The 14,518-nt window shown below is 42.5% G+C and overlaps 1 pseudogene; it reads right to left on the reverse strand.

Moving 5' to 3' along the window:
* Positions 1-261: 261 nt before the first annotated feature.
* Positions 262-380, reverse strand: LOC126254229 (5S ribosomal RNA; annotated as a pseudogene).
* Positions 381-14,518: the final 14,138 nt, after the last annotated feature.

The following is a 14,518-nucleotide window of genomic DNA, read 5'->3' on the forward strand; positions in this document are numbered from 1 at the left end:
TTGGCGTGGCTTGAAACCAGAGAATGTTTTATTAGAGGGTCATGATGTTAGGCAAGCGTACCACTCCGTCTACAGGCCACAAGGGGCCCATCGGGACCATCCAACCGCCGTGTCATCCTCAGATGAGGATTCGGATAGGAGGGGCATATGGTCAGCACACCGCTCTCCCGGTCGTTATGATGGTATTCTTGACCGAAGCCGCTACTATTCGGTCGAGTGGCTCCTCAATTGGCATCACGAGGCTGAGTGCACCCCGAAAAATGACAACAGCGCCATGGTGTCCTGGATGGTCACCCATCCAAGTACTGACCACGCTCGACAGCTCTTAACTTCGGTGATCTCACGGGAACCGGTGTATCCACTGCAGCAAGGCTGTTGCCTAGGCAAACATATGGAGGTCCCTAATTGGCGGGGAACATTCATTTGATATCATTTGATTGGCAGTTAATAATTTCCGTTTGTAAACTACTGGGCCGATCAGCGTATGACTTAGATCAATCGACACGTAATCTAAGGACGAAGCTAAATCTGCTGTTAAGAGTACTGACTGCACTTTACAAGGACTTTCTCCCTTTCTCTGACGACTGGACTGCTTGTTACTTTGCCTCCGCGTGTTCTGTGCCTGGGTAGCAAAATATACCAGCGCTACACACTGTCGAAAAGGAAATCTCAGCACTAAGAAGAAATTGTGCGGCGTACACGAAACACTGTACACATGTTTCTACATATCAGAGATGATGTCTATTCAGACCTCGTGCCAGTCGCGTAAGAGTGGCTTCTGTAGCCCACTATGAGGATGCAAATGAAGTTTACTTTAAATACACGCTGCAACAGCCGTGAGCGTTAGATTCCTTCCAGAGTGAACGTGGTGAGTTGATGTTAGTCAAGAATGCCTTTAAGGCGACAAAGACGCCATTGTCACGCGACTGAGCGTGAACGGTGTAGTGTAATAGGGCTACGAGAAGCTGGGTGTTGCTTCTGCGATATTAAAGAAATACTTGGCGGGAATGGAGCCACTATACATGATTGCTGTCAGCGGTGGTCACGACAATGTACGCTCGCAACAAGACCGGACTGGTGGGCCAGGTGCCACTACCGAGAGGGAAGACCATCGTGTTCGGCGTGTGGCACTGACGCATCCTACTACATCTGCAGTAGCAATGTGAGCAGTAGTTGAGACGATAGCGACACAACGAAATGTTACAAATTGGTTACTTCAAGGATTGCTCCAAGACTCACGTACTTCAGCGTGCATTCCGCTGACCCCAAACGACCACAGTTTGCGACTTTAGTAGCGTCAAGCGAGAGCTCATTAGAGAGCAGAGTGGAGGTCTGTTGTCTTTTCTGGTGAAAGCTGACTCTTCCTCGATGTCAATGATGGCTGTCTGTTGATTAGAATGAGGCCAGTATAGGTCCTGCAACCAACCTACCTGCGTGTTAGACATACTGGACCTACACCTGGAGTTATGGTCTGGGGTGCGATTTCGTCTACAGAAGCGCTACTCTCGTGGTTATCCCATACACTAATACTGCAAATTTGTATGTCAGTCTACTGATTCGACCTGTTGTACTGCCATTCATGAACAGCACTGCACGAGGTGTTTTCCAACAGCGTAACGCTCGCCCACATACGGCTGTTGCAACCCAAAACGCTCTACAGCGTGTCGACGCGTTCCCTTGGTGTGCGCGATCACCATATCTGTCTACAGCCGATTACTTACGGGACATCATCGGACGATAACTCCAGCATCATCCACAACCAAACTAACCGTCCCTGTATTGAGCGATCAAGTTCAACAAGCAAGGAATTTCACCACACAAACTCACATTAACCTGTGATCTTGCAATGTTTATCATTTAAATATTTTACCAACACAAATGTATTCCCGATATTTCATTACGCTACGTTAATTACTTTTTGATGTTGCAATTTTTTTTCGTCACTGTGTATACAGCATAGGATTTGGAGATTACATTAATACCAGTTAAATGTCGTGATACACTTCGTACATTCACGCATTAAACACAGTCCAGATACCAAATCTTCTCACCCTAGATCCTGGACTTATAACTGGCGGGGCAATAGTGGCGTAGTCCGTTTTCGACAGTTGCCGAAATTCCTCTGTCACGGATGTAGATTGGCGAATTCCTGCTCTGACCAAGGCCCTGAGAAACCTCCAGCGTTGTATGTCATAAACGAAAACCTGGATCACATGGTTCGGGTCCGCAATGTCAAAAAATGGTTCAAATGGCTCTGAGCACTATGGGACTTAACAGCTGAGGTCAGCAGTCCCCTATAACGTAGAACTACTTAAACCTAACTAACCTAAGGACATCACACACATCCATGCCCTAGGCAGGATTGGAACCTGCGACCGTAGCGGTCGCGCGGTTCCAGATTGAAGCGCCTAGAACCGCTCGGCCACTCCGACCGGTGAGCCCCGTTACTTCTTTTCCAGGTTTTCCACAGCAGTCCTCGAATCCGTGACAAAAATGATGATATCGAACTGATGTGTCGCATATTAAAGGGCCTCCTTAATTGCAAGAATTTTGGCAGTGAAAATACTGGCTTCCGCTGAAAGCTTGAACATAGCCCAAGGTAGCAGACCTCCGCGGAAGTTCGCAAAGCCGGTGGGCACTCATGTTTTGGAGCCATCAGCCACGTGGCGGTACCGAATTTATTACAAATCCATCCTCGGATGCTTCCTATTAAGAAAAAAAAAAGTTTTTCACTCACAATTCGATAAACTTATGTCAGTTTTGTTTTCATCTTCACTTGCACGGAAACGTTCATGAAACGATTTCAAAGTTAATGAAATATGAAAAGTGGGGTTAACTTTCGTAGTTGTATTTCTATGGGACCATTTCATCCTGTATTTGTGTTCTGCATTTTAAAGTCAACATATTTTCACAACTGCACTATGGGAGTGCTGTTTAATTACCTGGTAATTGTTTTAACACATGCCATTCTAGGTTTTACGGCAGCATAGACTGTCAGTACTACAAAAGACGGCCCAACTTTACGGGTAGCAAAAAAACAATAATTTCAAAAATGTAATAGTAGTAAAGATGTTAAATTAGAGATTCTTTATAGAGTGCTGGGCACAGTGATATCTGTCATTGTTCAGGCGAGGAAATAAATTTAAATTCGAAAAGGGAAGTCAAATTATGTACAATAAGTTTTAATTTGGCATAGCATTTTTAAATGTTATTAATTTCTTTTTAAAAGAACTGTGTAGGAGCTATGAAGGCACACTGCCTTATACACAAGAAGCAGTGTTTTGTTTACAGGAACTTTGCGGCAATGTTAGGGAAATACAGCGAGAGGTGGAGAACCAGAGGATGAGCCTAGAGAAGTCAGTCTTTCATTAGTCGTCAGCTTGCAGCTCACGTACGAGATAAACCGGTCTCTGCAACGTGGAGAGAGCGAAGGAAACCACGGAGGGTTATCGCGCTATTCTTTTCGCAGGTATGACAGCTTTCAGCAGTGTACTAAAGTGGAGCAGCGAACACAGTACTCCTCTACAGATCGGCACAACAATAATTTTTAACGCGAAATATTAAAAATACGCTCGAGGAAAGAGAGAAGAAGAAGATATTCTTACACTGCCATCAGAACACGTGTTGTTAAATACAGACTAGCATTCATGCAACGTATCAGTGAGCTACGGGAAAATGCAGGAAAACCCAAGGAAATATTGACCCCACAACTTCTCTTACAAGATGATGCAAAGAAGGGCACACCTCCGTTAATAGCATTCGTAGAGTGAGAGAAAGTTATTGACAGTGTTGGAAATTCTGAAGATAGTAAAAAATGGTTCAAATGGCTCTGAGCACTATGCGACTTAACTTCTGAGGTCATCAGTCGCCTAGAACTTAGAACTAATTAAACCTAACTAACCTAAGGACGTCACACACATCAATGCCCGAGGCAGGATTCGAACCTGCGACCGTAGCGGTCACGCGGCTCCAGACTGTAGCGCCTAGGACCGGCTGGTCATTCCGGCCGGCCTCTGAAGGTAGTAAGAATACAATACAGGAACCAGAATATTATTTACGACTTGTTTCAGAAACCAGACTGGTGTTATGAGTCGAACAACATAAAATGGAAGCAGTCGTTCAAAGGGGATGAGACACGCTTGTAGCCTATCTCTGATGTTCTTCACTCTGGACAATGAGCAACCAATAAAGGAAAGCAAGGAGATAATTTAAAGAGAATTAAAATGGAAGTAGAAGAAATAAGTTGTTGGGATTCGATGAAGACATTGTAATTCTGTCAAAGAAAACAGAAGGACTCCTAAGAGCAGGTGAGCGCAGTTGATAGAATTTTGAAAAGAGATTATCAGATGAACATCAACAATAACAAAACAGGGTAAGAGAATTCAATTGAAACAGATCACATGGTTCTGAAACAAGTAGATAGGAAATAGTGTATTAAAAGTAGTGCACAAGTTTTGCTATTTGTCAGCAATCTAAGTGGTACTATCCGAAGCAGTGAGGATATCAGAGTTACAACAGCGAGGAAACCTTAACTGGACCCGGGCGTAAAAGCTGTGGTTAGAAGAATCGAAGTCAACAACAACAGTTCAGCGTAATTTCCGTACCAAGTACACTTAAGATCCGTCTAGTAGGCCTACGGCAGGCATAAATGCTTTGTAGAAACAGGGTGCTCGGTAAGACACGGGAAATCATCAGGTCGTCCGAGCACATGTGACGACGTCGTTGAGCGAGTGAGACAACGTTTTGTGAGCAGCCCTACCAAATCGATGCGGCGTGCATCTCGCAAATCCCACATACGACTGTTTGGCTTGTGTTGAGAAACCGTTTGCGCTTGAAACCGTACATTGATTTTCTCAGTTACAGCTTTCCAGGTCAACGGATTGTCCCCGTGACACCTGACACCACTCGATTTTTTTTTACGGGGTTCGTCACGGATATCGTGTTTGTACCTTCTGTGCCGGCTTCTCTACCGGAACTTAGAGTAAGAATTTACGCTGCCACTGAGCAAGTTACACCTGCAATACTACAGCGAGTTTGGGAAGAAATTGACTCCCTAAGGGGTGAATGCAGTATAACCAACGGAAGCCACATACAACACCTTTAGTTTAAGGTAAAAAAAAATAAATAAAAAAAAACTTGATATGTTTCCCTACAAAATGACACTAAATCTAGCTCTATACCCTCTTACAATGAATTTATATGAATTTTTAAATTTGTAAAGTCCTTTTTGAAACACCCTATACATTACAGTATAACAACGGATGTACGTTTGTATGTGTGTTCGACTTCTCCTCCTAAACCAGTGAATCGAATTCAACAAAACTTGGTACACATATAAAAAACTATCAGAAAAGAATCACTGAGGCGATAAGAACCTATTAAACAGGTGGGGGTGGGGGTGAAAAAGAAGTGAAGCCTACGATGCGCCAACATACAGCCTACGATGCGCCAATATACCGACATTCCTTTCTTTGTTACTGCGGAAGGCCATCTGAGGACCACGTTCCAATTTCAGTTCTTCGTTATTTGTTCTTTTCTTTTCTTCCAGCATACTTTCGTCTGTTCTTTATGTTTCTTCTTCCTTTCAACTTCATTTCTTCATTTTGAACTAGTCTTTTAACTACCCTGCCTTGCAATCCTTCCAGTTTCAGTACTTTTCCTGAAAGCCTCTTCTTTTGCTTATATCTTCCGTTTTTATATTGTTTCTTTCTAAATCCTTTTTTTACTTCGTTGACCCAGCTTGTTGTGGGCTTCTTACCCCACAAATATTTGAAAATCTTATAAGTTGATCTACTGTCTTGTGTTCGAAATTAATGTCAAAAAAATATGACTCTTCTTTTTCTCATTACGTTTCAAATAATTTGTATATTTCGGTATATTTCAGCATTACTTCGTAATTTCAAACCTTCTGCTGTGTTTTGTGGTCCTAATATCTTCCTTATAATTCGCCCTCCCACTACTTCTAATTTATCTAAATTATAGTTTAATGTCAGGCATTCGCTTGCATATAGGCATTCTGGCTTCGCTACTGTGTTGTAATCCGTTAGATTTGCATTTTTGGATAACCACTTTTTATTGTAGAGGTCTTTGGTGAGACTATGTGTTCTTCCCACTTTATGCTAACTTTCCTCTATTGCAGATTTTTCAAGTGCATTTTGTTGAATTATCTCCACTCGATATTTCAATTTTATAGCCTTTCTATTTGACCAGTATCTGTTTTCAGGAATTTTGGAGCATTATTAACGTCTGTTAAAAATTTTGTTTTTTTTTTCTGCAGAAATTCTTAAGCCAGTTCCACTGGCTGTTTCTTCCAGAAGATTTATTTATGTTATAGACGATGCCACATTTTCGGAAAGTATAAGAAAATAATCTGTAAATTCAAGGCAGTTGATTTCCATCATTTTGATTCCTCCTCCTAACCTTATAGGTGTGATTTTGAGTTCAATAAGTTTTTCGTTCCAAATTCTCACTGTTTTTTCTAACACGCTATTAAACAGAATTGGGGATAGGCCATCACCTTGTCATACATCTGCTTTTATTATGAAAGGCTGAGAAATTTCTCCCATAAATTTTACTTTACAGACTGTAAGTGTTTCACGGTTTAGGTTTGCCAATTTTGTCTTTACGTCAAATTCTCGAATCAGGTTTCTACAGCTGCTCTGTCAACAGAATTAAAAACCTTTTTGAAACCCACACACATAACGACAATGTCTGATTAACCTTTCTTTGTTATTTAAATTGATCATAATCTTTAGTTTTCTTTAAGCATTTCCGTGTTTCCCATTTTTTAGTTCTATCTGCTATGGTTTCTTCGAATACTTCATTCCACCATATTTTCCTTTTATTTTTTATTGAACCAAATGTTTTCTGTGCAGCATTGTTAATTTCTTTGGATATGTCTGGTCATTTGCCATTTTCAGCCACTTTAATTACGTCTTGATAGTTATTGATTCTTTTGTTTTAGTAAGTCTGTATTACACTTATTAGCCTTTGTGACTTCATTTGTTCTTTATTAGATAGAAGTTTGACTCTAATTTTACAAAGGTTATGATCAGAATCAAAATTCACCATTCCATGCTACTTTCACATTCATAGTTTCCATTGTACGTTTTTGCGATATAGCCACATGATCTAACCTAAGTTTTCCTACCATTGGGTTGGGAGATATCCACGTTTTAGCTTTCTTGTGAGTCTCTAAAGAAGGTTGACATTAGCTTAAGGTGAGAGCTTTGACACAAACTGATTAGCTTCATACTATTTGCGTTGGTTCTTCTATGATCTGGGTATTCTCATATTATATTTCTGAATTTCGCTTCTCTGCCTGTTTTCGCTTCGTCTAATAGTAATATGGTGTTCATTTTTGCAGATTTTTAAGTTCCTGTGTTTTTGTGGATTTTTCTTCTTGTCTTCATTTATTGTTCCATGGCAATTAACAAGTGTGCATATCTTGTTTTTGCATTTAACTGGTAGGAAAGATATTCTCTCTGAGGTGGATTTAAATTCTGTTACATTTCCTATTATACTTCTATGAACATAGAAAGCTCTACCCAATAATGGCACTGTTCATAATTTTGATTGGTGGCTTCCCCTAGAAGATTCTGTAGTTACATGTATCTACTACACTTTCTTGAACCGCTAAAACTGGAATTTTGTTTTTCTCTAGAAGTTTTCTAGTTCATTTTGTTTACATTTAATGTACCGAAAGAATTCCTTTTTGAATTTTATTTTACAAGGATTTCAAGGATGTTACGATTCAGCCTTCTGACTGCAGTTGTTGGGACTCGGCAGAGCTCTTAGTCTCAATGCACTGCGCTGTGCAGAGGTGGATTTCTCTCTCTCTCGGGGTTACCACCTGGGGCAGTGCATTCACTTTGCGCAATTTCCCGAATTCCCGGGTTCGATTCCCGGCGGGGTCAGGGATCGTGATGACTGGGTGTTGTGTGCTGTCCTTAGGTTAGTTAGGTTTAAGTAGTTCTACGTTCTAGTGGACTGATGACCATAGATGTTAAGTCCCATAGTGCTCAGAGCCATTTGATCCATTTTTTTTGTGAAAGCATACTGTTACATCATGGTTACCTGTAAATACCATATTAATGCAATAAGTGCTCAAAATGATGTCCGTCAACCTCAATGGATTTGGCAATACGTGTAACGACATTCCGCTCAACAGCGAGTATTTCGCCTTCGGTAATGTTCGCACATGCATTAACAATGCGCTGACGCATGTTGTCAGGCATTGTCGGTGGGTCACGATGGCAAATAACCTTCAATTTTCCCCACAGGAAGAAATCCGTGGACGTCAGATCCGGTGAACGTGCTTCGAAAACCAATCCACCTGTCTTGAAATATGCTATTCAGGGCCGCTTCAACCGCACGCGAGCTATGTGCCGGACATCCATCATGTTGGAAGTACACCGCCATTCTGGCATGCAGTGAAACATCTTGTAGTAACATAGGATATCAGCATACATTGCACCATTTAGATTGCCATCGATAAAATAGGGGTCAATTATCCTTTCTCCCATAATGCCGCACCATACATTAACCCGCCAAGGTCGCTGATGTTCCACTTGTCGCCGCGATCGTGGATTTTCCATTGCCCAATAGTGCATTTTATGCCGGTTTACGTTACCGCTGTTGGTGAATGACGCTTCGTCGCTAAATGGAACGCGTGCAAAAAATCTATCATCGTCCCGTAATTTCTCTAGTACCCATAGGAAGAACTATACGCAACGCTCAAAGTCGGCGCCATGCAATTCCTGGTGCATAGAAATATGGTACTTGTGCAATCGATGTTGATGTTGCATTCTCAACACCGACGTTTTTGAGATTCCCGATTCTCGCGCAGTTACTTTGGTATCATAATTTGTTGCAGGTCGTGGTTGACATTTCACATGTGGCTGAACACTTCCTGTTTCCTTAAATAACGTAACTATCCGCGAACGGTCCGGATGCTTGGATGATGTCCAGGATACCGAGCAGCATACATAGCACATGCCCGTTGGGCATTTTGATCACAACAGCCATACATCAACACGATATCGACCTTTTCCGCAATTGGTAAACGGTCCATTTTAACACGGGTAATGTATCACGAAGCAAACACCGTCCGCACTGGCGGAATGTTACGTGATACCACGTACTTACATGTTTGTGACTATTACAGTGCCATCTATCACAATGCAATAAAAGTGGTCCAACTAAAACATTCATGTATATTTACTTACTACACGATTATGTAATAAAAATGGGAGTTCCAATTTTAAAAAAAACGCAGTTGATTTCCGTTTGACCTAAGTCTGCGCCATCTAGCGTGCCAACCACAGCGCCATCTGGTTTCTCCCTTCTAGCTAGACGAGTTTCGTTCGTTGTAGTTTTTTCGTTTGATGCTTATTTCGTGAGATATTAGGCCCGGTCGCTATGAATGGACCACCCTTTATACCAATGAATGTACCTGCCAGATTCCATCATTGTACGACAGATATTTCATGATACATGACCTCTTAATCACCTATACGCTTCAAAAACTACCACATCTTGCATTACGTTTTCATTTATTACTGTTTTGTTACTTACTATATTCTTAACACATTTCGCAGACGGTATCCACAAATGTCGTTGAGTGAACCTACAAAATTGTGTCATTGTAAGAAACATAGTTCAAGCGGGGACAACATTGTATACAGTCCCTGCAACGAACTTGTGACGTCACACTAGTCGGCCCGAGGCCAACGAAGTATTTCTCGTTGCCTCGAGTCGGCCTGTCCGTCAACCTTCTCGAACGCTCGGCTCAACCCATGGTCCATGGGAAGTCAGTATTTAGTTAGAAAGTTACTAACAAAATGCTTAATTTTGTGTTTGCTCTCGATAACTTGCATATATTTAAACAAACAATCAAGAGTAATTAGGCTCGTCTGAAATAGTTACTCGTTCTCCGCCGAAGACAGTTAGAGGTACTCGCAAGACCTGCAATTTCACGTGCTGTGACGTACGGGAATCGGCCTGTCTTTGTCATGAGCCTTGGTTCAGCAGATATGACATCATAAGCATTGAGCTGCGTGAAAACTAAACTGCAGGACGCCATTCGCTAGAGATACTGGTGAAATATGTGTACATACGTCTGTCAAATTTGTTAAATATGTGCGAAAAGTATGTGATATACGCGTATGTGAGCAAATCCACTGGTAAAAAGTTCCTCCTAAACCCCTTGATCGATTTCAAACAGACAGTATCCATACTGTTTACTATCTGAAAAGAAGTACTGTGTGGGTAAGAGCCAGTAACAAACTGTTCAGGGATGAGTGATAAGTTGCAGAGAGATGGGTGGAGGCGGAGATGGACACAGATGGGGGGACGGGCAGGACAGAAACGGAAGAGGAGGAGAAGATCAGAGAGAGGGGAGAGATGCAAAATGACAGAGAAAGGCAAGAGGAGGAGATTTATAGAGTGAGGGGAGAGATAGAGATGGAGAGAAAGAGAAGAGAAGGACGGAGAGGAAAGTGCATATGGAGGAGGGCGAAGATGAGATTGACTTAGAGGTGAAGGAGGAGATGGACAAAGGAGCAGATGGACTCAAGGGAAGGAGCAGATCAGCAAAGATGGAGGAACAAGTGGACAGAGACAGGAGGAAGACGAGATGGACAGAGAGGAGGAGGGGGTGAGAGAATGTTAGGAGATTGACATTTTGGTAGAGGAGGGAAGCTGTAAATGGAGACCAGAGGATCAATACAGTTGCAGCTGTCATGCAGAGATAAAGAGGTTTGCACAGGGTGGACTAGCGTGGAAACCTGCGCCCAATCCTTGGGTTGAAAATCACGACAACACAACTACGTATACAGGACCAGTTTATCCATTAACTGACTTCTTTTATTTCGCTGTTTAATATGCTTGATGGAGCCATAGGCAAAACAGAATAAAAATAGTTTCAGTATTCTTTGATTTTGTAGATAAACGACATGTCTGAAACAACAGACACCACACATATAATTAAGGCAGTGACGGCCAGTGATCCCTCGAGTGCTGATGAACATCTAGCTCTAATATCTTACAGGAATCGGGGAGATGCTGCGAATAATGAGGCTAATAGAGAGGTGCGGTACATTAGTAGAAGATGGTGTAAAGTTGAGAATTTGCATCTGGCGGGTGGGGTCCTATGGTAGTCTTTGCTGTTGTTTGGACCACTGTGTATGGATGGCGCAGTAGTCAGTGCCTTTGTCTAGTAAGCAGGAGACCTGGGTTCGACTCCCGGTCTGCCACAAAATTTCAACTTGCTATCGACATAAATCAATGACCACTGGTAGCTAATCTAATTCCTTTATGTCTTGAATGATATGAAAAATACTTTAGACTGTAGATTTTTTTATCGAGAAGCTGAAGCAAACAATAAGTTCTGGGTGTAATCCTCCGAAAGACAGAGGTCTCGTTATGTCCAACCGAAGTAATGAATTATTCTGTGCAAATGCTAATAAGACGTTTCGGATGCAACGTTGTAAATCATTTTGTCCCATTTTCCAGATTTTGCTACGTCGATTATTAACTTTTTACTATTTAACAATAATTTTTTTAAATTTTTGGTCCTAATTTACCTTGATGTTCTTGAAGACAGAGATAACGTTGCGGAAATAGAAATCCATTGATACTTACCATTGGTATTTTTTATACGAAAGTGTCAGGTGTTCACCGATTGCACATGCAACCCTTTCGTTTTTTCGCTCGAATTGACAAAGTGCGGTTTGCAAGAAACCTGATTGATAAACTTTATACGCAGCACTTTAGGGAATAACAAGAAGCTTCGCCTTCACTCCAGCTACGAATTTCTCCATAGCATTACATACACTACAGTCCATTAAAATTGTTACACCAAGAAGAAATGCATATCATAAGCGGGTATTCATTGGACAAATATATTATACCAGAACTGACATGTGAAGAAATTCTCACGCAATTTGGGTGCATAGATCCTGAGAAATCAGTACCCAAAACAACCACCTCTGGTCGTAATAACGGCCTTGATACGCCTGGGCATTGAGTCAAACAGAGCTTGGATGGCGTATACAGGTACAGCTGCCCAAGCAGCTTCAACACGATACCACAGTTCACCAAGAGTAGTGACTGGCGTATTGTGACGAGCCAGTTGTTAGGCCACCATTGACCAGACGTTTTCAGTTGGTGAGAGATCTGGAGAATGTGCTGGCCAAGTCAGCAGGCGAACATTTTCTGTATCCAGAAAGGCCCTTACAGAACCTGGAACATGCGGTCGTGCATTATCCTGCTGAAATGTAGGGCTTTGCAGGGACCGAGTGAAGGGTAGGCCCACGGGTCGTAGCACATCTGAAATGTAACGTCCACTGTTCAAACAGAGGTGACCGAGACGTGTAACCAATGGCATCCCATACCATCACGCCTGGTGATACGCCGTTATGGCGATGACGAATACACGCTTCCAATGTGCGTTCAACGAGATGTAGCCAAACACGGATGTGACCATCATGATGCTGGAAACAGAACCTGGGTACATCCGAAACAATGACGTTTTGCCAATCGTGCACCCAGGTTCGTCGTTGAGTACACCATCGCAGGCGTTCCTGTCTGTGATGCAGCGTCAAGGGTAGCCGCAGCCATGGTCTTCGAGCTGTTAGTCCATGCTGCTGCAAACGTCGTCGAACTTTTTGTGCAGATGGTTGTTGTCTTGCAAACGTCCCCATATGTTGACTCAGGGATCGAGACGTGGCTGCACGATCCGTTACAGCGATGCGGATAAGATGCCTGTCATCTCCACTGCTAGTCATACGAGGCCGTTGGGATCCAGCACGGCGTTCCGTATTACCCTCCTGAACCCACCGATTCCATATTCTGCAAACAGTTATTGGATGTCGACCAACGCGAGCAGCAATGTCGCGATACGATAAACCGCAAACGCTATAGGCTACAATCCGACCATTATCAAAGTCGGAAACGTGATGGTACGCATTTCTTCTCCTTACACGAGGCATCACAACAACGTTTCACCAGGCAACGCCGGTCAACTGTTGATTGTGTATGAGAAATCGGTTGGAAACTATCCTCAAGTCAGCACATTGTAGGTGTCGCCACCGTTGCCAACCTTGTGTGAATGCTCTGAAAAGCTAATCATTTGCATATCACAGCATCTTCTTGCTATCGGTTATATTTCGCGTCTGTAGCATGTCATCTTCGTGATGTAGCCTCTAAATCAGTAATGTTCATCTCACTTGCTGTTCAGAACGCCCAGTCTCATAGATCTCTCTCGCTAATGGTCCATTGACTCTCCTGGCACGGGAAATTTCCAATTGCACCCCCCTCAGATTTAGTGATAAGAGGGTCCACTGCACAGCCCATCAAAAACTGAACACAGATCAAGCATGAAAACAGGAAAAAAAACAAAGCCAAATAATAACAGTGAACGGTCCAAGAAGAAGAAGAGCAATATAGGCAGCCGTGATTAGAAATGACGTCGTGGTTAGGTGATTTACGGTGTTGGACTGTCAAGCAAGCTGAGCTGTGTTGAATGTTCCCCGTGCTAGATTCTTTTTTCTTTCGCCTTTTCATTTTATTCAAATTTGTGTCTATGTGGTGGCGTAACGTTTGCAATAGCAAGTTGTAAGGTAGGGACCTATAATGACAGTTGATTCTGTGCAACTTCTCTACTAGCAGCCGAAAGGAAGTGGCTTTCGAATGGAAACCGCAAACGTTTGATGACAAGGCGACAAGTCAACCGAATCCTCCAGCAGAAAACACGTCTGGCGCGTCATGCACGGCATTAGGGGACAGTGCGGGCGTCATATGATAGGAGTCTCTTATCGACGCATCTAATTTGTACGAATGGTAAGTGAGTGAGATATGCCTCTTTGCCTCTTTGTTCGTATGAATCTGAATGTGATCACTTCCAAGGATATGATGAAAACATAATAGTTTCTCACATAAGCTGCAACAAATGAGCCCAACTGTTTTACAATCACACAGTTTCTCTGTCCTCTGTCAAACCAAGGTTTTTGAAGTTGCGTTCAGTTTTGGAAGTCTTGACTCTTGAATTCCTTTGTTGTAACACAGTTCACACTCGTTTATTTGTTGTTTTCAATCCTGTGAGAAGTCTGTGTGCTGTATCGCCTGCTCTCACTATTTATTACATTTACTGGCGACCGTAATGGATTCTTACCACATGACTCATACTCTATAACCATTATATAGTATGACAACTGCGAAGACTACTGAAAGAGAACCAAACATTTCAGTTCATAATGTTGTGAAAAATAAATAAATAAATGGCACGAGGGAGTTTTGAACACGGCTCGCCTGCTAAGCAGGCCATCACCAAAACCAGTTACCCACGACGCCGGTGCTGTTCCAGACTGCTCTTTATAGCACATGTGGTTCTGGGACCGTTCACTGATTCTATTTTTTTTTCCACAGTTCAGTACACCTTCTTCCTGTTTTCATGTCTGATCTGTGTTCAGTTCTTGCCGGGCTGTCCAGTGGCCCACCTTACTACTAAATGTGATTT

The sequence above is a fragment of the Schistocerca nitens genome, chromosome 4 (assembly GCF_023898315.1).
Source record: "Schistocerca nitens isolate TAMUIC-IGC-003100 chromosome 4, iqSchNite1.1, whole genome shotgun sequence".
Taxonomy (NCBI): Eukaryota; Metazoa; Arthropoda; class Insecta; order Orthoptera; family Acrididae; genus Schistocerca; species Schistocerca nitens.